At 39.4% G+C, this 21,669-nt stretch overlaps 1 protein-coding gene across 1 annotated transcript in view; it reads right to left on the bottom strand.

The window, feature by feature from the left end:
* Positions 1-16,192: 16,192 nt before the first annotated feature.
* LOC105470129 (glucoside xylosyltransferase 1) overlaps positions 16,193-21,669 on the bottom strand; it is a 141,982-nt gene continuing 136,505 nt past the window's right edge. The window contains exons 14-15 of the transcript XR_011609227.1: positions 17,637-17,927; positions 16,193-16,269 (exon numbers count right to left, since the gene is read on the bottom strand). The gene's annotated coding sequence lies outside the window, so the exon portion shown is untranslated. The remainder of the gene's footprint in view (positions 16,270-17,636; positions 17,928-21,669) is intronic.

The raw sequence follows: 21,669 nt of genomic DNA, 5'->3' as shown, positions 1-21,669 counted from the left end.
GGAGCTGCTGGAGTAGCTGCTGCCACCTGACTTCTCTCAGATTTGCTCTTCAGCTTGAAGAGACCCCATATCCCAAGGTCATACCCCTTCCCATGGCCAGGTCATGTTCCATAACTCATCCCCCAAGGTGGGGAGGGAGTGATAGGGTCACCCTCTTCACCCAAACCCAGGACAACTCTAAGGGGACCTCCCAGCTACAGAGCTCTCACAGGGCTGGCTGAAGCCTTCTTGCGACTATGATGCGGCCAACTTGGCATCTACCTGTCCTGCTTCCTCCCTCTGCTCTCCTCCCCTCCACCTAATGGATCCTGAGAGCAAGTTTCCTTCTCAGTCTCCTTCTTGGAAAACCTGACCTACAACATTAGTTTTGTGGTGAAACATAGCAATTTTTATGTATGCCTCCTCTTTAACAAAAGAAGCAAAGGCAGTTATCACGGCTACGTAAAACATAACCTGTTAGCACAGCTAAAGTGGCAGAGAAAGGAAAATGAAACAAAAAAAAAAAAAAGGAAAGGAAAGGAAAGGAAATGACATAAAATTGAACCAGATATGTGGCTAACACAAAAATGAATCCATTAGTTCTGCCAGAAATTTGGCTCTTTTTTTGCCAAAGCGAAGAAAAAGTAAACTCTTGAATTCTACAATTCATAGTAACCTTAGGTTGTTTGGTTAAATACACAGTTTCTCAGGAGAAACTAAGACCAGAGAGAATTACCTCCTGAGAATTCACACAAAGATATTCATGGCCTCACGTTAGATGCACATGTGAATTTTATGGAGACATATGCCTAACTGATAGGGTGACCAACTGTCCAAGTTTTTCCTGGACTAGGACATTTCCCGACGTGGGACTTTCAGTTCCAAAACCAGGACTGTCTGGAGCAACTGTTTATGACAGTTGGTCACCCTGGTGATGGCACAACTCCAACATCAAATCAGTAGAAAGCAAATCTCCAGGGGACAACATGAATCAGTTTAGGTACACAGATTTCTGGGGCTCTGGCTTAATCCAGGCGTCATTTTGGGTTGTCTAGAGGAGTGTTTAAACTGCATGGCCTCCACACAACAATATTCCCCCTCTGTGAATATCGTGGAGCTCCCCTGAGCTTTCTGAGAGATAATACATACAGCAGTGAGTTTAAAGTTGTACTCCTCAACAACAACAACAATAACCAAAGTACAGTTATTTTATGCTGTTAATTCAATAAAAATCCTCATGCTTGGGCAGGCAGTTGAGCTAGGAATAGAGTTAACATTCTTAGGTGAAAATTGAAAAGCCTGACAAGCACGGAAAGGTGATTTCAACTCCACTTGGCCGTGAGCTACGGGAGCATTTTGGGGCAGGAACAAAATTCTCCTTTGAAATGAATACTGAATCTTCTTTATTGCATAAATGCATGCCCTTAAGTTAAAATATTCCACACCAAAAAATTGGGTCACCACAATTTTCAGCCTGGAAAAACTAGAAACTGAAAAAAGGCAGTGGCTACCCCAAAAAAATCAATCATAATAAAACACCTATGGAAAAATTAACTCTGCTACTTTCAAGTATACCTGCTATGATAAACTATTTGAACAATTACCAAAAAAGTAACTGAATAATTGCCCACAACTGGCATCTCATTAAAATGAGAGACTTCCATATATCCATTGTCTATTCTATAACTAAAATAATCATCCACTAGTTTATAATGCTGACTTGTTTCTAATGGATTGGGCCTAACAGTTGCCGTCAATAATCTTGACTTAGAAGTTCCAGTATAGCAGGTATCTCTCAGCAAATAACCTTTGGAAGTCATTTAACAAATAAATATTCCCACTTCCTGAGTGATCTAATCAGCAGTCATATGGATTTTCTTTTCCAGTTAAGTTCTAGTTGTCAATTGTAATTTGTAAAAGAAACTGGAAGGAATTTAGAAACAAAGATGGTGATTATTCAACCAATGTGGGTTTTGTATATGGTGGCATGCTCTTCAGATGTGTTCTAGAATATTTACCATTTCCATTGACAAAATTTCCAGATGATTGCTAACATTCTTTTTTAGGTTCTACTGTATAGACAGCCATAAGTAAACCTGAAATAAAGACATTCTATGTTGTCAGATCTGCAAAACCTACTCTTCAGTGGGGGTGACAATTGTCCCCTGGATTCAGAAGGGGATCAGTAGAGGTATAGTCAGTTTTATTGTTTTAAACCATTATTTTCTCCATCCTTACTAGAGGAATTGGTTGAAGTATCTACAGAGTAAGATTAAGAAAAGCACGCTGAAAAGAAAACTAGACCTTCCTGTGTGTAAGTTGTACTTTTCCAGGGAGACGCTGACTCTTACAAGGCATCTCTGGCTTTTACCTTACAAAAGCTGGGGCACTGACGTCTTTCAGGGGGCTTCTAAGCTGTAACAATGGCCCCAGAAGCGTTCCAGCTCTGAGGAGCCTTGTTTGTATTTCTTCATCATCTTATTCACCAGCTAATTTCCAACCCTCCGTTTCATTTCATGCAGTGTCGATCCAGTGCAGGACGGACAGGATAGCTGGGTGCCCTCGAACCACGCAATGAGGCCACGCAGCGAGGCATTATGCTTCCCTTCCCTTTGACTCCTTCTTGGTCCCCTACCTGCTTCACAGCTACCTAAACTCCATTACATGCCATCTGGCTATGTGCCGCCGCCGCTTTAGTCATTAAAGAGGAGGGAAAGAGCACCCTTGGCTGCACAATGAAGTTATCCATCGCCTCAGTTCAACACACAGGCAGACTTTTCTTCCTTCTGAATACCTAGTTTTATCTGTGACTAAGAGGTCTGAAATTTTACTACTCAACCCACTAACTTTTGCATTGCATCAAAGGGAAGGTCAGTAATCTTCTTGACAGAAGATTTAAAACATAAGGAGCTTAGCATTCGGGTCTAGGAACTTAACCCTGGTGCCCTCCCAGTGCGCTGCTAATGGAGCTCGATTTCAGTTTCCAGCTGGCTTTTCAAAAAAGCTGATGAGGCCAGAAAGGCTCCTCCACTCTCCCCCTCCCACCGCACCCCGCTGTGACTAGGCCTTTTACACATCTCCAAACAAGAGGAGCGAGCAAGCTCTTCCTGGTGAAATGGAGGACTGCAGCAGGCATCCCAGCTCAGTTTTGTGAACTCTTGATCAGAGTAATTTCCAAATACATCACTGTCAGTACACACTTCGAGCCTGCCATCAAGGAGCCCAGAAATTGGATTGCCACCTTATTCCTTTCTAAAGGTGAAACAAGCCGTTTAAAAAAAAAGTAGTTATATTTTATTATATTGTTTCGTATGAATAAATGAATTATATGTAAGCATTTTTCACACTTTAAAGAACATAACATTTCTGTTTCTAAAATGTACATGCATACATTTGTTTAAAAATAGCTGCCTTCATTATCATAATGATTTTTTTCCTCCTGTGTTCAAGAGCTCAGGGAATTAGTGGTAAATGTAAATGTAATCAAGGGCACCACCATGCTTTTAATTTGGCAAATAAAAACCATTTATATCTCCCATCATTGTGGCAGGACGAGTCAGTTCTATTACCAAAAGAAGCTTAGAAGTAATGTGATTTCCATCTGACTTTTTTTTTTATGTTTATGTCTTGGCTGAATAAAAATCTTGCTCTTAATTTCAAATGTTGGGGTACAGTTATGAAGAAATGAAATATTATTGGAACTACCTTTTTGGGAGACAATCTGCCAAAATATATCAAAAACATAAAAATGTGAATATCCTTTGACCCAGAAATCCCACTTCTTTAAATTTACCCTAATACAGTGGTACTAATAGGAAGAGATGCATGTTCACTGTGTGGCTGTTTACAAAGCACACACACAAAAGAAAAGATCTTAAACATCTAATAAAAGGCAACTAGTTGATATATTATGGTATGCAAATAAAATTTAAAACAACTATTTAGGGTGGTATGTGGAGACACGGGAGGAGAAAAATTAAAAAATAAAAAACAAGACGACTATAATAATTGTGTGACTAGGATGTTTGAAATGTTGTTAAATATAAGTACATAGAAGTTATTTAAAAAATTATTCATTCAACAAAGATTCATCAAATACTAAGTGACAGATATTACTCTATAGCAGAGGTCAGAAAATGTTTCCCAGCCAGGTGCAGTGGCTCACGCCTATAATCCCAGCACTTTGGGAGGCCGAGGCAGGCCTGAGGGCCTCAGGATTACCTGAGGTCAGGAGTTCAAGACCAGCCTGGCCAACATGGTGAAACCTCGTCTCTACTAAAAGTACAAAAATTAGCTGGGTGTGGTGACCGCCTCCTGCAATCCCAGCTACTCCGGAAGCTGAGGCAGGAGAATCACTGAACCCAGGAAGTGGAGGTTGTAGTGAGCCGAGATCACGCCACTGCCCTCCAGCCTGGGTGACAGAGTAAGGCCCTATCTCAAAAAAAAAAAAAGAGAAAATAATGTTTTCCATGGAAGTCCACATAGTAAATACTTTAGGCTTTGTAGGCCACAAGGCCCCTATGCAGTTGCTCAACTCTGCCACTGTCATATGAAAACAGCCACAGGTGATGTGTAAATAAATGGGTGCAGCTGTGTTCCAACAAAGCTTTACTTACAAAAACTAGGCTGCTGGATGCATTCAGCTCCTGGCAGTTAGTTTGCTGACCCTGTTCTGGACAAGTGAAATATACAAGTGAAACAAAACATGCAAAAAGCTCTGACCCAATGGATCTTACATTCTATAGCTATCTGTATATCTGTGTGCATATATGAATATGACTGAATAGATGCACACTGATCATTGATTAAGCAAATCTCTGGAGATTGTGCCAGACACTATGCTGTAATTGTTAATGATTTGGTGGTTAAACAAAAGAGACTTGGTCCCTGCCTTCAGAAAGTTCATGATATGGTACAGAAAACAGATAAGAAAGCAAATAAAAAGAATAAAGTTTGTTAAAATTGATAAAAAATAGAATTATTAACATGGTTATCTCTGGATATTGAAATATTTAATGAGTGCGTCTTTATTCTTTTTTACTATTCCTCTATTGTTTGATGTTTTTATAATAAGTATGTATTACCGTTTGAAAGAATGGCATTAGTCTCAAAAAGTTGTCAGCAATGAAAATGATAAAAGCTTAATTTGTATTTTCTTTTTAACGTGTAATCCTGATGAATATAGAACAGTAAATGATGTCTATATTTTTTATTGTAATTTGTTTTGTCTTTGAAACTATCTAGAATAAAAGGTCTTACTCTTCTCTAAATAAATAACAAAACTCCTCTTTGGTATATGGATGAGGGTCTTAGGGACTGAAGAACTCTCATTCTTCTCCATTCACTTACGAATTTCAAGTATAAAACAGAGTGCTTAAGGAAGTATAGGAGACCAATTTTCCCAAAGGTTGGTAACACTTTGAGGTTACTGCCCCCTCTTGAAAATTTTTTTTGTTTGCTTTTATTTTGAAAGGGAAGTCTGCAGTGTAAAATGGGGTTTTACCCAAAGAGAGGTCTGGCCCTTGTCCTCAGCTTCTGGGAAGTCATCTGTGTCATACCCAGTGGACACACCTAACAGTCTTAGGTTGGAGGCTGGCCATGCCAACAAGACCAACCATGTGTTTTAAGGTGGCAGCTTTGGGTCGTATTGTGTCAGTCCACCCGGTGACCAACTTCAACCACATGGGCAGTCAGTCATTCACTCATGCCTATGTAATGAAGCCCCAATATCCCGTGGCCACCAAGGCTCATGTGAGCTTCCCTGGTTGGCAATACTCCATGTATATTGTCACACATTGATACTAGGAGGGCAATACATGCTGAGGACAACAAAACCTTCATGATTGGAACCCCCAAACTCTGCTCCATAGGTCTCTTTCTTTGGCTGATTTTAACCTGTATCCTTTCCTGTAATAAACCATAACCACGAGTATTGTCAGTTTCAGTGAGTGCTGTGAGACTTTCTATTGAATTATGGAACCAGGGGATGGTTTAGGGAACCCCCTAAATTTGCAGTTGGCATCAGATGTGAGGGTGGTCCTGTGGAAAATTCAGACGTTTCAGTTTGGCTAACTCCCTGTAGGGAGCATTAGGAGGACACAGAAGAGAACATGTTGGTGTAACTTCTGCTCTCCATTTGCCAGGAGACTTCATGCTTCTTTTATCCACTGCTTCCTCTGAATTTCAAATATCATTCATCAGGTTTTGCAGAAGGAATAACTACGTAGAACTTGCAGATTTCACAAATATGCACAGGTGTCCTAAAGAAAGGTGTACCTTTAGGGCACATTTACAAATATTTTCATACTTTATATGTAACTATGCCTTAGAAAAATTTACATGCAGTCTTCTAAGATATCAGAAGCAAATAAGGACACAAAACTCAAGTCAGTGCATTTCCTTAATGTAAAGAATGCAAATTTTGCCAAAATATTGAGCTAACAGTTTTTTTGTGAGTCAGAAAAAAACGTGTTTCATTTATTTCTGATTTGTTCCTTTAAAAAAAAAAGTTTTCTAGAACCTCAGAATTTAGATACATTCCTTTTTATTCTTCAAGAGACACAAAGACTACATCTTTGTGAAAGTTTAGATGTGTGTGCATGTCTGTCTTCCGAATGATTGACATTCTGGGTACAGTCAGTAACTTCCACTGAAGGTTTCTTGGGGGCAACCTTGGGCTTTTCTAGTTCATTAATCTTTTAGGTATGAAAACCTGAGACAATCCCTAAAGCTTAAACTAGCATTTCCTTAAAAATTACCCTAGTGGCTATGCCAGTCAGATGTGGGTGTATCACAAATCCTAGGTCACCCAGCCCATAATTTCTTTAATATCAAAAAATAAACCAGGAAAATTAACACTGTGAACCTCCATCAATTATTTAGGCTGGAATGCAAAAGTATTTCAGCTGCATAAGTCATCTGTTATTCACTTTAAAGGCTTGAATGCAGGAGAGACTCCACCTGTAAAAACTCAGTCTAGTTCTGAGCTTGTCCTTGACGCCAAGTTCCAGGGCCTCGCACTTGAAAAGATCAGGTGAAATTCAATTATGAAGTTGTGTCTGACTTTTTGAAGTGTAAATCCATTGCACTTGAAAATGGCAAGTGTAAAATCCATTCTTAAAAAGCACTTGACATTTTCACATACAGCTTTACAGCTATGGAAATGTAAGGAGGCTCACAAGAGATGGCCAAGAGTGGATTACAAAAAAAAGAGAAAGAAAAAGAAAAGAAAAAAAAGAAAAGAAAAGAGGGAAGGAAGGAAGGAAGGAAGGAAGGAAGGAAGGAAGGAAGGAAGGAAGGAAGGAAGGAAGGAAGGAAGGAAGGAAGGAAGGAAGGAAGGAAGGAAAGAAAGAAAGAAAGAAAGAAAGAAAGAAAGAAAGAAAGAAAGAAAGAAAGAAAGAAAGAAAGAAAGAAACAAAGAAAGAAACAAAGAAAGAAACAAAGAAAGAAACAAAGAAAGAGAGAAAGGTTTTAATTCTTGGTCAAGAGCAGAAATCTGATTTTTAGCTCTCTGTTTTGACTAGGAAATTAGGACTTCTTTAAAAGCTCTGCTTTGTAAAACTCATCTCTATGAGTTGATTTTTTTTTTCTGGTAATGTTTAACTTCTGGTTTATATGCCTAATAGTGCATGCCTTTTCTCTTCATGAGGAGTTTGCAGGTTATCTCACTGTCTTTATTCTGTACTTGCAAGTTGAAGTCATAATATACATAAGGGGTTGGTAAACTTTTTCTGAAAAGGACCAGACAGTAAATATTTTTGGCTTTATGGGCCATATGGTCTCCGTCAACTCTGCTATTGTATCATGAAAGCAGTCATAGACAATATGTAAACAAATGAACTTGGCTGTCTTCCAATAAAACTTTATCTGTGAACACTGAAATTTAAATTTTATATAATGCTCATGTGCCATAAAATATTACTCTTCTTTTGATTATTCTTCAACCATTTTTTTTTTAAATAAAAGCCATTCTTGGCTGGCAGGCTTTATAAAAACAGTCAGTGGGCTGGATTTGACCCCCAGGCCACAGTTTGCCAACTCTGATACAGATGGCAAAAATTATTTGACAAAATAAAGCATAAATGACAATGTACATGTTCTGAAGTTTTACACAATTCTGTGGAAAGGATCTATTGGGGATCCTCAATATCTCTAAGCACCAATAAGCCAACAAGTCCACTTGATCCTATCAGTGGTTCAACAGGAAGTCAGATAATCAGTGGTCCAGTCTTCCCTGATGCTCACTGGACTGCAGTGCCTCCGCCCAGGAGGTGCAGCCTTATCCAAGATCTTTACACCAGCAGCAGCAGCATCACCTGGGAGGGAATTAAAAATGCAAGAAAATCAGCCTCTGCTCCCAAACTTTCGGAGTCACAATCTGCATTTTAGTGAAAGAAGCCAGAACATGAAAGGTCACGTATTCTATGACTTTATTTATCTGAAGCATCAAGACCAGGCAAATCCATGGCAACAGAAAGCAGATGGGTGGTGGTCAGGAGCTGAGGGCAAGGGAGGAATGAGGAGTGACTACTTGATGGACATAGAGATTCCTTGAAGAAAAACATGTCTTGGAACTGAATAGAGGTGATGGTTGCACAACACTGTAAATATATTAAATGCCATGGAGTTGTGCACTTTAAAATGGTTAATGATTACTTTTATGTTATGTGAATTTTACCTCTATAAAAAAATACCAAAAGAACTATACCTTAAGATCCCCAGGTGATTCACATGCACAGTGAAGTGTGAGAAACAATCTCTCTATTAGATGCAGTATCAGGGATTTTCAGTCTGGCTTACAGAAACATTGGTTTTTACCATAAAGTAGCAAAACTCCACTCATTAATACTAAAGCATCTAGTATTACAATATTAATGATTATCTAAATATTGTGGATACATTGTCTTAAATCTTCGGCATAGAAAATGTTAAAATTGCCTCACTTTTTACACTCTTTTTTCCCAAATTTTTCTACATATTTAATAGGGAAATTGCTAATGACAATAAGCTATCAAATGTGCTTCATTCATTAAATTTGAGTTTGTGCGATTTGTTTCTTGTTCCAAAAACTGTTCCCTAGCACCACCTATTTCTTTCTATGACTTATTCAACTGTAACATGCTTTGATTTTTTTTAACTTTCACCGATTAACTCTCCAGAAGACATGTTACCCTGCTTGATATTCAGTATATATTTTCTGGTGCAATTAAATTTATGGTACAATTAAATGCTTTATGGTACAATTAAATTTCATACGTTTTTTCAGCCTTCCCTGAATATGCATTAGAAAGCCAGCCATCATAATTCTAAGCCAATTGGCTTGATTTGCTTATTTAAGCCCACATCTCATAGGCCTGCTACATTTCCATACATTCCATCCCCATCTGCACTCCATCCACCTGCCCAAAGTTATTGATCATGCTGACAGTGAAGGAAACCACAGGGCCTTGACAGTCAAAATATAATTTCCATTAGAAAGCCCTTTAAAAAGTACTCGGGACTTTAAGATGCCAAACGGTACAGTGATGTCAGTTTAAACCAGGTCACAGAAGAAGCTGAAAATTGATTATCAACAGCAGACTGAACCTGCACTTTTCAAAAGTGTTATCAGCATTTACAATAAGAAATTGTTATCACAACTTGGCGTATGAGAAAAAAAACCCTGATGTTTAGATGGACTAAGTAACTTAATAAGGCTCATTTGGATGCAAAAATAAATGAGCATCAAGTTAGCATTAACTTTTAATGCTTGCCATTTTATGTTAATTCACATTTTTAAATTATGGCTGATACTCTGCAATCAGTCTATGGCTAATTATATCTCCCACATGTAAATCTGATGGAGTGCTGGAACCAAAGAACAACAAAAAATATCCAACAAAGACCTTATAGATTCAGAACCATTCACGTGCCTCTGTTAACTGGAAAAATCCAGCCTGCACAGAAAACCGCAAGCTCTGAACTTCAGTCACCAGTGTTTTCCAAAGATCAAAGCTTAGCTTGCTTAACCATGAAAACCATATTGATGTATCCTGTTTGCAGGTGTTTTTCCTGATATTTTTCCATGTAACTGATAGCTGTATCCTAAGACAAGATTTAGGTGCTGAGTAGATGCAGACTGGACTTGTAGGAAACCTCCAAGCTAAAATCATCTAAATAAGGAGGAATCAGGAGTCAAACACGTTCTTTCACCTAACACTAAGAGTCTACATGCTCTCCAACTCCAGACACAAGGATTCTTCCAGTAACAAAAAGGATATCCAGATTCAATTCTTTTCATGAAGATGTATTCTAATGTACAGTCTTATCAGAAGCTTAGATTTTAGTAACACAAAAAATAAAAACTACCATTTAATGACAGTCTACCCTGAGCCAGGCGCTTTGTAAATGCTACTTTTCTTGTTCTTCACAATAACCCCTCATGAGAAAACTGAAAGTCATCTGATCAAAGTTACAAAGCTAGTAAATGATCAAAGGAGAGTTTTCTAATTTAGGAGTTAAGTAGGTCTGGGTTACTCAAATCCAGATGCATATAACAAATATTTATGTGTTCACTAATCACTAGCTGTAAGAATCCAACTTCTGTGCTCCATGAATGAAGACACTAAGGTCCAGAGAGGTTAAGCAACTTGTCTGAGTTTACACAGCCAACTAGTGGCAAATTCGGCACCAGAGCCTGATCTTCTCTCTGCTCAGCCATCATTTGTCCTCCACCTCAGGGCACAGATCTTTAACGTACATGTGAGTCACTTGGGAATCTAGTTACAATGTGGGTTCTGATTCAGTAGGCCCGGGAGGGGCCTGAAATTCTGAATTTCTATCAAACAAATAGAGTAACTATGGGGCCCAGGACCAATGCTACACACCACACTCCCATCATCACTGGTAGAAACCAGAAACCTGGAGATGTGCTTCAGGATTTCAATTTGGAGAAATGATTATGTGAAATAATGTTTATGCACCACTAGAGTGACAAACTCCTCCCAATTTGCCTGGGATTTTTCCTAGTTTTAGCATTGAAAGTCCCACCTTCCGAGAAATCCCTCAATCCCTCAATCCCTGGCTAACTGAGATAGTCAATCACTGTATCCTCAACTGCTTTACATGCCATGTGTTAGTTAACACAGCATTAAATGTGGAAGAAAATACGCAACATGAGTTAGGAAGAGAGGAGGCAAAGGGTGAGAGGGCTTAAGAGACCGAAGGCAGGGTCGGCTGCATGAGTGTGCATTGGTACAATTACACAGAGACTTGAACTCAGAAGGGCTCAAGGCTCGCTTTAATGCTCTGCTACTGCTGTCTTGAAATTCTTAATGTTTTCATTGACATATAACTTACATACCATAAAAATCACCCTTTACAGTGTGCAATCCATCTTTTTTTAGTATATTCAGAAGGTTGTGCAACTATCTTATTTCAGAACCCTTTCATCACTCCAGATGGAAATCCTGTACCCATTAGCAGTCACTCCCCACTCCACCATTCCCCCAGACCCTGGAAACCACTAATCTACTTTAGGCCTCTATAGATTTGCCAATTTGGGGCATCTCATATAAAGGTAATCTCACAATATGTGACCTTTTGTATCTGGTTTCTCTCACTTAGCATAATGTTTTCAGGCGTCATATGCCTTGTAGCATGTATCCGCACTTCATTACTTTTTGTTGCTGAATAATATTCCATTGTATGGATACAATGTATACAATATCCCATTGCATAGCTATGCCACATTGTGTTTGTTCATTCGTCAGTTAATGGACATGAGGTTGTTTGTACTTTTGGCTATAATAAATAATGCTATTATGAACATCCATGTACAGGTCTTTATGTAAACATATGTTTTCAATTCTCTCAGGTCTGTACCTAAGAGCAGAATTGCTGGATCATATGGTCACTCAGTTTAGCTTTTAAGGAACTGCTGGATTCTTTTCCAGAGTGTCCACATCACTTTGCATTCCAACCAGCAGTGTATGAGAGCATGAAATTCTTAATAATCTCATTTTTCATTTCACCCTGAACCCAGCAAGTTAGGTAGCTGAGCAAAATAACTATAAAAGTTATTTTATAGTTATTTATAGAGGTACAAGCACCTCTGACCCTAGGAACCACAGTCCCTCCTTGTTTTCTACAGAGACCAAAAAAAAGGGGTGTAGGGAGAAGGGGAAGAAACCTACCCCTTTCTGACATACCTATCAGATACCCTGGAGGAACTAAGTCAAGGTTATTCTCAGAGGAGATCTACTAAGATTTCAATTCACCGGCTTCACTAAGCCTCCCCTGCTTCCCCACCCCACCCAAGCCTTTCCCTCTCCCACTCCTTCAGCTTGGATTCCTTCAAGTGCAAAGGAACCAAGTCTTTCATTATTCATTCAACTACCCTCTGTGATTTGCCTGCCAGGAACTGAGCTAGATGCTTGGGCTACAGCGGCTCAGAGCCCAAGGATTCACAAAGCTTGTATTTATAAAAGGCTTGAATTCAAAGGACTGGTTTGGTTTACCATATCTATTACAATTCATTCACATTAAATTAACATTCTGTGTATTAACAAATACAATGGATACAAAACCAATTTCTGATGGAAAAAAAAAGTATAGAGTTCTTTAAGTCGGAAACAGGGCAGCCTGTCAAAGGGTAACAGAAAGTAAAAGGTGGAGAAAGAGAACTTTGAAACATTTTATAAATTTGCCAAGGGGTAGCCTTGTTCGCTTACATCTGGGCAGGGCTAAAACCACTCTGCTCAGTTTTGTTTTGTTTTTTTGTCTTACCAATGCCTAGAGGCAGTACTATCTGGCTTGATTTATGAAGGAGATTGGAGCATATTTATTTCAACACTGCCTCTTTCCCTAAAGATTTGTTAATTGAGGTATCACCTTTCAAGAATCATTGAGTAAAACTAATATATTACATTACATGTTTCTGATTTCCACCAGAGCAATTATTTCACAATGTATATTAAAGGGAAGACCTCGCTCTTGAGTATGCCAAATAGAAAGCAGTTCATTCAGGAGCAAACTAGAAGAAGTTGATTTCCCTAATTTACACACTGGAATTAGACTTTACTTCATTTCTTTATCCTATTTCTAGAAATGAAATTATAAATTTCTCCTGACAGGTTGGCACAGATTAGTTTTAAGTGCACATAATTCAGTTTTCTTTGGGTTGTCTTTGGCCAGCGTTCAGCACAAGTCCATCAAATAACTTTGTAACACCCAAGATTGTATACTTAACCCTTTTTAATATTTTAAGACAGTTACTTCATATCTAGAAAGATTATAAAATAACCTAGTAATAAATACCACAGTTTCTTGGACACAGAGAAATTTGGGAAAGTGGAAATGCCAGCCCTTAGGTATTTTTATGGTTCTGAGAGTCCAACAAAAATCAAATGATACATCTGCACAAGCCAACAACAACAACAAAACGTTTATCTGCTTTTGGCAACAATTGTACCAACTCACATTCATCAGACATCTGATTGACGATCACATGTTGTTATTTAATAAAATATTATTTATTGCTTAATAAAGTCATTTTGGAGACAAAATATCTTAAAGCCTGAGTACGTGAGAGAAGTGTCAATTAAGAAACAGGTCCTTGGTATTGAAAAGTCTGGGGAAACCTGGAATAGATGATAAAACCTCAGAAAATTCTGTTCCATTTGCACCCATTGCTTTTGAATGGAAAGCTATTCAGCAACTGGTATTTCTTCTGTCTTATCCTTGATCACAGGTCTCCCTCCACCCCATCACTCCCACCTATGAACTAAAACCAAACACACCAGAGAAATAGGATTTTCAGGGCAGGTTCTCTTTGCACGTTAAACAATCAAAGTGACTTGTTGCCTGTCATCCCAGCCACCCAAGAACCTGAGACGGGAAGATTGCTTGAGCCTAGGAGTTCAAGGCTGCAGTGAGCTAGGATCACGCCACTGTATTCCCCACTGGGCAACAGAGTGAGATCCTGTCTCAAAACAAAAATTATTAGCATTGTTGATATATTTTTATGGCAACACCAGCCTAGAGTTAATCTTTGGATGTTAGTGACAACCATTTTCTCTCTGCTAACTGGAGGGGCTTTTACCCAGCATGAAAGCCCAATAAAATCCACATGGGCACCCCTGCTCCAGAGAAGGTTTGAGCAAGAACATCTCTGGTTAACATACCCCTTATCTATTGGGATGTTTGAGGAACAACCAGCTTATCCAATACCATGAAAATGGCCATGCTGCCCAAAGTGCTTTATAGGTTCAGTGCTATCCCCATTAAACTACCATTGACATTCTTCACAGAATTAGAAAAAACTACTTTAAATTTCATATGAAACCAAAAAGAGAGCCCACATAGCAAAGACAATCCTAAGCAAAAAGAAAAAAGCTGGAGGTATCACGCTACCTGACTTCAAACTATACTATAAGGCTACAGTAACAAAAACAGCATGGTACTGGTACCAAAACAGATACATAGACCAATGGAACAGAATAGAGTCCTCAGAAATAATGCCACACATCTACAACCATCTGATCTTCAATAAACCTGACAAAAACAAGCAATGGGGAAAGGATTCCCTATTTAATAAATGGTGTTGGGAAAATTGGCTAGCCATATGCAGAAAACTGAAACTGGACCCCTTCCTTACAACTTATACAAAAATTAACTCAAGATGGATTAAAGATTTAAATGTAAGACCTAAAACCATAAAAACCCTAGAAGAAAACCAAGGCAATACCATTCAGGACATAGGCATGGGCAAGGACTTCATGTCTAAAACACCAAAAGCAATGACAACAAAAGCCAAAATTGACAAATGAGATCTAATTAAACTAAGGAGCTTCCGCACAGCAAAAGAAACTATCACCAGAGTGAACAGTTAACCTACAAACAGGGGAAAATTTTTGCAATCTGTCCATCTGACAAAAAGCTAATATCCAGAATCTACAAGGAACTTAAACAAATTTACAAGAAATAAACAAACAACCCCATCAAAAAGTGGGCAAAGGTTATCAACAGATACTTTTCAAAAGAAGACATTTATGCAGCCAATAAACATATGATAAAAAACTCATCATCACTGGTCATTAGAGAAATGCAAATCAAAACCACAATGAGATACCATCTCACGCCAGTTAGAATGGTGACTATTAAAAAGTCAGGAAACAACAGATGCTGGAGAGAATGTGGAGAAATAGGAACACTTTTACACTGTTGGTAGAAGTGTAAATTAGTTCAACCATTGTGGAAAACAGTGTGGCGATTCCTCAAGGATCTAGAACCAGAAATACCATTTGATTCAGCAATCCCATTACTGGGTATATAACCAAAGGATTATAAATCATTCTACTATAAAGACACATGCACATATATGTTTATTCCAGCACTGTTCACAATAGCAAAGACTTGGAACCAATCCAAATGCCCATCAGTGATAGACTGGATAAAGAAAATGTGGCATGTATACACCATGGAATAGTATGCAGCCATAAAAAAGGGTGAGCTCATGTCCTTTGCAGGGACATGGATGAAGCTGGAAACCATCATTCTCAACAAAGTAACACAAGAACAGAAAACCAAACACCACATATTCTCACTTATAAGTGAGAGTTGAACAATGAGAATACATGGACACAGGGAGGGGAACATCACACAACAAGGCCTGTTGGGGGTGAGGCCCAAGAAAGGGATAGCATTAGAAGAAATACCTAATGTAGATGAAGGGTTGATGGGTGCAGCAAACCACCATGGCACATGCATACCTATTTAACAAACCTGCACGTTCTGCACATGTACCCCAGAACTTAAAGTATAATATAAATAAATAAATATACAAAGAAATAAAATTTTTTAAAACACTTCCTGAACAGAGTCTTTACCAAAAGACTTCCATCATTTGTTAGAAGTGAATTCTAGATCAAACCCAGTGTTATCCTAAATTAAGTGTGAATTTGTATAGCAAAGTCAAAGAGAGATAGGAAAGAGGCAGGGATGGCCCATTCTTCCCACATAGAAAGCAAGTGAGCAATAGTTTCTTGTACTCTCTTTTAGTCAAGAGTGGATATAATAATAATGACAATAATGCACCAAAAAAGTATTTCATTAATACTTTCTTTCAGAAAAAAAAAATGAAATGCTTCATAGGATTCTGCACAAGCTAGGGTTGGCCTCTCACAGGGGGACTTAAGCTAACATAAACAAACTCATGTGGTTAGCTTTGTCTGAGCTGTGTTGGGAGTAAAACAGCTCTCCTCCCTCCCAAGCCAGGGGTGTCTGGCATATGTAGCTTCAGACACTGCAGAACTAAACAGAATAGAACAAAATGGATGCTGTGATTTGTACATTCTGTTTATTTCAGTTAGTAAATATAGTTACCATGAGCCATAAATACATGTTATTCACATCCTACATTTTAAAAATATTTTTCTTTATTCCATAGGCAATGAAAAGCCATGAAAGTTTTCTGAACAAGCAAATGACATTGTCGAACTTATGCATAGGAAGACAACTCTGGTGGCTGTGGGAAGGATAAACAGGATGATGGAGAGACTGAGGGGCAGCCAGATAAGGAGCTCCTTGCTAAAGATGGTGCCAGGCCAAACCAGGGTAAAGATAGAAAGCTCAAGGGGGTGATAGATAAAAGAAACATTGCAAAGAATAAAAATCTCTAGCAGTTAGTTCCAAAGCTGTTCAGGATCTTGTGTTTCTACTTTCTTATCCCTGTTCACAGGTCTCCCTCCACCTCATCACTCCCACCTATGAACTCAAACCAAACACACCAGAGGGGTGGAAGAGGGAGAAGCAGAAATGATGCTGAAAAACCAGTTAGAGGAGAAAGATATGTATGGATAAGCTATAAAGTAAGAAGACATTCTGGGGTGATTTTACAGATGCCTGTGAATCCCTGCCCATGTGCCCCAGTGAATGGTGATTGACCATATGACCTGCTCAAATGGCTGGCTGTTACCTGCCTCCAGCCAAAAAGGGGAGAAGTAAGCCCATGGATACAGCACAGTAGAAAAAGCACAACGGTGGAGCTAATTGCCTGGGGTTTGAATACCTGTATCCACCCTTCTTTCCCCATCTCTGTGTGATCTGAGGCAAACTGTAACCCTCTCTGAGCCAGTGCTTCCTTGTCTGAAAATAAGGATAATACTCTCATCAGGATTGCTATGAAAATAGTCATACGCAGAACTGGCATGCATCAGGGGCCTCATAATTAGTAATGGTTATTATAAGCCACACAAATGTTTCTGTTCTGGGGCTCAGAGACAATGTATGACCTTTCCAGGTTTGCACAATATATCATTATAAAACCAGAACTCCAAGTCATGATGTCTACAGTATTCTTCCCCTGAGGCTATACTTCCAAAAACAAAGCCAGAGATGAGAGACACTTCCTCCTACATAGCTTCACGTTCTCTGTGTCCTGTGCATACTTTCTTTTGAGATCCTGAACAATGTCCAAGGCAAACCACTAAAGACTTTCATTCCCACTATCAAACACTCTTTTGCTTATACAGTGCTTATTATCATTTCCTTTAGCCCATGTAAAACTTTTTGTATGACATGATTTACAGCATTGTTTTATGTACCTATTGTGACACGACAAACTGCCTCAGAACTTACTAACTTGAAACAACAATTTGTTATTTTTCTCAGTTCGGTACCTTGGCTGGGCTCAGGTGGATGGTTCTTCTGTTTCACATGGCATCAGCTGGGATCACCCTTGCAGCTGCCTTTAGCTGGGAGCTCAGCTGGAAAGTCCAAGATGGCTTCACTCATACATGTGGTGAGTCTGTAGGTGTAACTGGAATAGCTGGGCACTCTCTTGGCTTCTCTCTCTACATATCTTTCAGCTGTCTTGCTCAATCTTCTTTCAAAGCAGCTGGCTCCCAAGAAGTGAAGCAGAAGTTGCCAGGCCCAGGCTCAGAAATCCAGAAGGTCACCTTCACTGCATTCTGTTGGTCCAAGCAAGTCACAAGGTCAGGTCAGGTGCAAAGAGGAAAACAGAGCCTACCTTTGGATGTGGACATCCTTCCACAAGGATAGGGAGAAATTGTTGGGAGGAAGTATTGGTGACCATCTTTGAAAGTATCCACCAGAAATATTATTTGTAAAATCTGGGCTTCAGAGTCCACAGAAAACTACTCAATTACGACTTTTTAGAAAATACATCATCCATTCACAAACAATAGTTATTTTGTGTAAACATTCTAACAACTTTTACCCTTGATTTCTTAGGAAACATTTATTTAAGGATTGTAGTAGTTTGGATAATGACCTTCAAAAAGACATCCAAACCCCTAGAATCTGTGAATGTGACCTATTTGGAAAAAAAGTGAAGATGTAATTAAGAGTCTTGAGATAAGATCTAACTAGATTACCCAGGTAGATCCTAAACCCAATGACAAGTATCCTAATAAGAGACAAAGAAGGAGAAAACACATAGAGGAAAGGTAACAAGAAGATGGAGGCAGAGGCTGGAGTGATGTAGCCTTACGTCAAGGAAGCCAGTGAATGCCTGAGGCCACTGGAAGATGAAAAGGCAAAAACGGATTCTCCTTTACAGGCTCCAGAGGAAGTATGGTCCTGCCAACACCTTGATCCAAGACTTCTGTCCTCCAGAACTTTGAGAGAATACATTGCTGTTGTTTCAGGCCACCTCGTTTTCTTTAATTTGTTATGGCAGCCATGAGAAACTAATATAAGTATCTTACCTCTTTATGATTAAGACTAAATGTTTGCCTCCCATTTAGGGATTGTGATTTATAAGGAAATGGCTGTAACTCTTGGCTCCTACTTCCCCACACACTCAGCAGAGGTATCGAGTAAGGGCTTTACCAGAAAACTCACCTCTGCCCAGGTCCTGAGCCAATCCTGACAGGAACACATAAGATGTTAGAAGTCTCTGCCTTGCCAGATCCTTCTGAAAACATTTTGCTGCTCACAGTTATCTGAGCCACAGCCCCTCCCTATATCACCTTCGCTCATTCCTGGGTGGACTCAGGCTTTGGGATCAGACACAGTTGAATTTGCAACAGGATAACATGTAAATTATCAGAGCTCTTGTTTCTTTCTCAGTAAAATGGGATGATATCACCTTCCTCACAGATCTACTTCAAAAATTAAAGTTAACTAAAACACCTGGCATATAGTAGGACCTCAATAAATGGTGCCCATTTTTACTACTACTTTTAAGCTGTATGCAGTTGCTTATCTGTTTCATATACCTGATGCTCAGTGGGGCTGGAGCCATACTCTAAACCCCAATCTGATTAGCAAAGCCTCTGACCCCTTTCCTAACCTTTGCCAGCTAATTTGCCCCTCCCAAATCAGCTGCCCTCCGTGATCCTCCCACCTCAGTCTTCCAGGTAGCTGGAACTACAGGGATGCATTACCAACTCTGGCTAATTTTTGTATTTTTAGTAGAGAGAGGGTTTTGCCGTGTTGCCCAGGCTGGTCTAGAACTCCTGGGCTCAAGTGATCCTCCCGCCTCAGCCTCTCAAAATGCTGGGATTATAGCCATAAACCACCATGCCCAGCCTGGCTTCTGATTCCAACTTTCCCCTCCACACAGCTTTTACCCTCCAACAAACTTTTCACACTCCTAACTCTAGCTCCTCCTCACTGGACCCAGCTATCATCTATCCTACCACAGCGGTTCTCAAAAAAGTGTAGTCCCAAAACCAACAAGCATCATCAGCATCACCTGGGAACGTATTAAAAATGCAGATCTCAGACCCTCACCCTAATCCAGACCTACTGACTCAGAAACTCTGAGGTGGTCAGGCCCAGCATCTGTATGTATGTAACAAGCCCTCTAGGAGACTCTGACGCACGCATTCTGAGAACTGCAGCCCTACTATATTTCAGTGAGAGTTCACATTACCTGATTGCCTCTGCAATAAATGAATCACCTGCCTGGGGTTCTGCAAGAGATGCTGCTAGCGCCCTCTGCAGACCACGCAAATAAAGAGGACTACATCATTTGCTGGGCAGCAAGACCTTGCCAAAACCCAAGGCAGCTTTCTTAATAGCTGACACACTGGATATGCCCAGTTTCTGTCTCTCCAAACCCAGACTGTCACCAACCTGGCCACTCCACTGGAAGTAACATCAATGCAGTAAAGTTAACCGCAAGGTCAAAATCGGAGTTTGAACTGTAAAGGTACAATATTTGACATTTATTTTGCCAACTGCTTTCTACAGCATCTCAAGTGTTTAACAAATAATACCTTCTAATATTTAACTTTTCAGGGCTCATGGTGTATTTGATGCTTCATAGGATGTGATTCAGAGATCAACCTTATCCTGCTCTTAAATTCTGCATTTATCTTGCCAGGATCCCATGAGCTAGGCTGTAAAAGCAAACCATGTTGACAAAATTCGGAGCCTACTGTAAGCACTCAACTGCTGGGGTATTCCTTGCACTGACCCACCCTGGAGCCAATCTTCAGCCTCTTTGGCCCCTCCTTGTAATAGTACAAATAGATTTTGTTATTAAAGCTTCCTCCTTAATTACTGACATATGTGCAATTCAAGTTACTTTCTTGCAATTATGTTATTCAGCAATAATTGGATTTCTAGTTTTAATTGGACCGTAAATTAGCAATAGCTTTCATGAACACCATTACAGTGATTTCTAGCTACAGTTTTTGCTGCTTTTTGAGTACATTATATTTCAAACAGAATGAATCACCAGGAAAAGAAGTCACAGCTGCAGTGAACTCTTGCATGGGTTCATATTAATGATTACAAGTTGGGTACTATGCTGTTGTAACTAAACATTTGCTACAACTACTGCCCACTGGGCATTGCTGTGTCATGAGGCTGCCTCCTGCCCAGGGTGAGAGCACACAATTGTGCTGGGATGAAGATCCAGCCACATGACTCGATATTTACTCAGCTAAATGGGGAAGAGAATCTTTTTCTTACCACCTGCTACTGCAGATAAACACTTGAAAATAAAACAAAAGAAAACCAAACTCTTCTTGAAAGCTGCTGAAATCAAAATTTTGCTGAAACTACCAAAAGCATAATCCCATTGCTATCTTCCTTTCCTAAAGGGACTATTTACTCAAATCAGTACAATAAATATTTGCTGAGCATTGGCAATGTGCTGGTTATTGAAAAGGATGCTAAGCTAGTAAGAGACAATAAAGTGATGTGGTTAAGAGCATGAGATTTGGAGTCAGGCCTCCTGGGTTAGAATTACAGCTCTGCTGCTTCTTGGCTGTGTGACCTCCGGCAAATTACTTACTCTCTCCATAGTTTTTTTTTCTTATTTGACAAATATACCGCACGGTTCTTGTCTGGATTAAATGACTTCCAACATTTAAAAAGGACTTTTTAAAGCACCTGGCACATGGTAAGCACTTACTTACTAAATGTTCATTTTATTATTCTACTTCAAGGTGATAAAGGCTTCATCTGTCTTGTCCATAACTGTATTCCCTAGCATCCAGAATAGTGACTGATTGACAGATGATAAGTGCTCAAGAGATGTCTTTTGTCTAATAGGGAAATCCTACACTACAGGAAGTGCCCAAAGAAGGAGGGGATTTAAAGAAGAGAGGAACTGGATCTAGTTTGGAAGTGTATCAGTCAGGGTCTTGGCAGGAAACAGAGCACATTCAAAAGGGATGATTAAAGAGCATTTCGTGAAATAACTACTTGAAAATTTATGGGGGCAGATTAAGA

This window comes from Macaca nemestrina, chromosome 10 (genome assembly GCF_043159975.1).
Source record: "Macaca nemestrina isolate mMacNem1 chromosome 10, mMacNem.hap1, whole genome shotgun sequence".
In the NCBI taxonomy this organism is placed as follows: Eukaryota; Metazoa; Chordata; class Mammalia; order Primates; family Cercopithecidae; genus Macaca; species Macaca nemestrina.
This window is presented reverse-complemented; position numbering and strand designations above follow the sequence as displayed.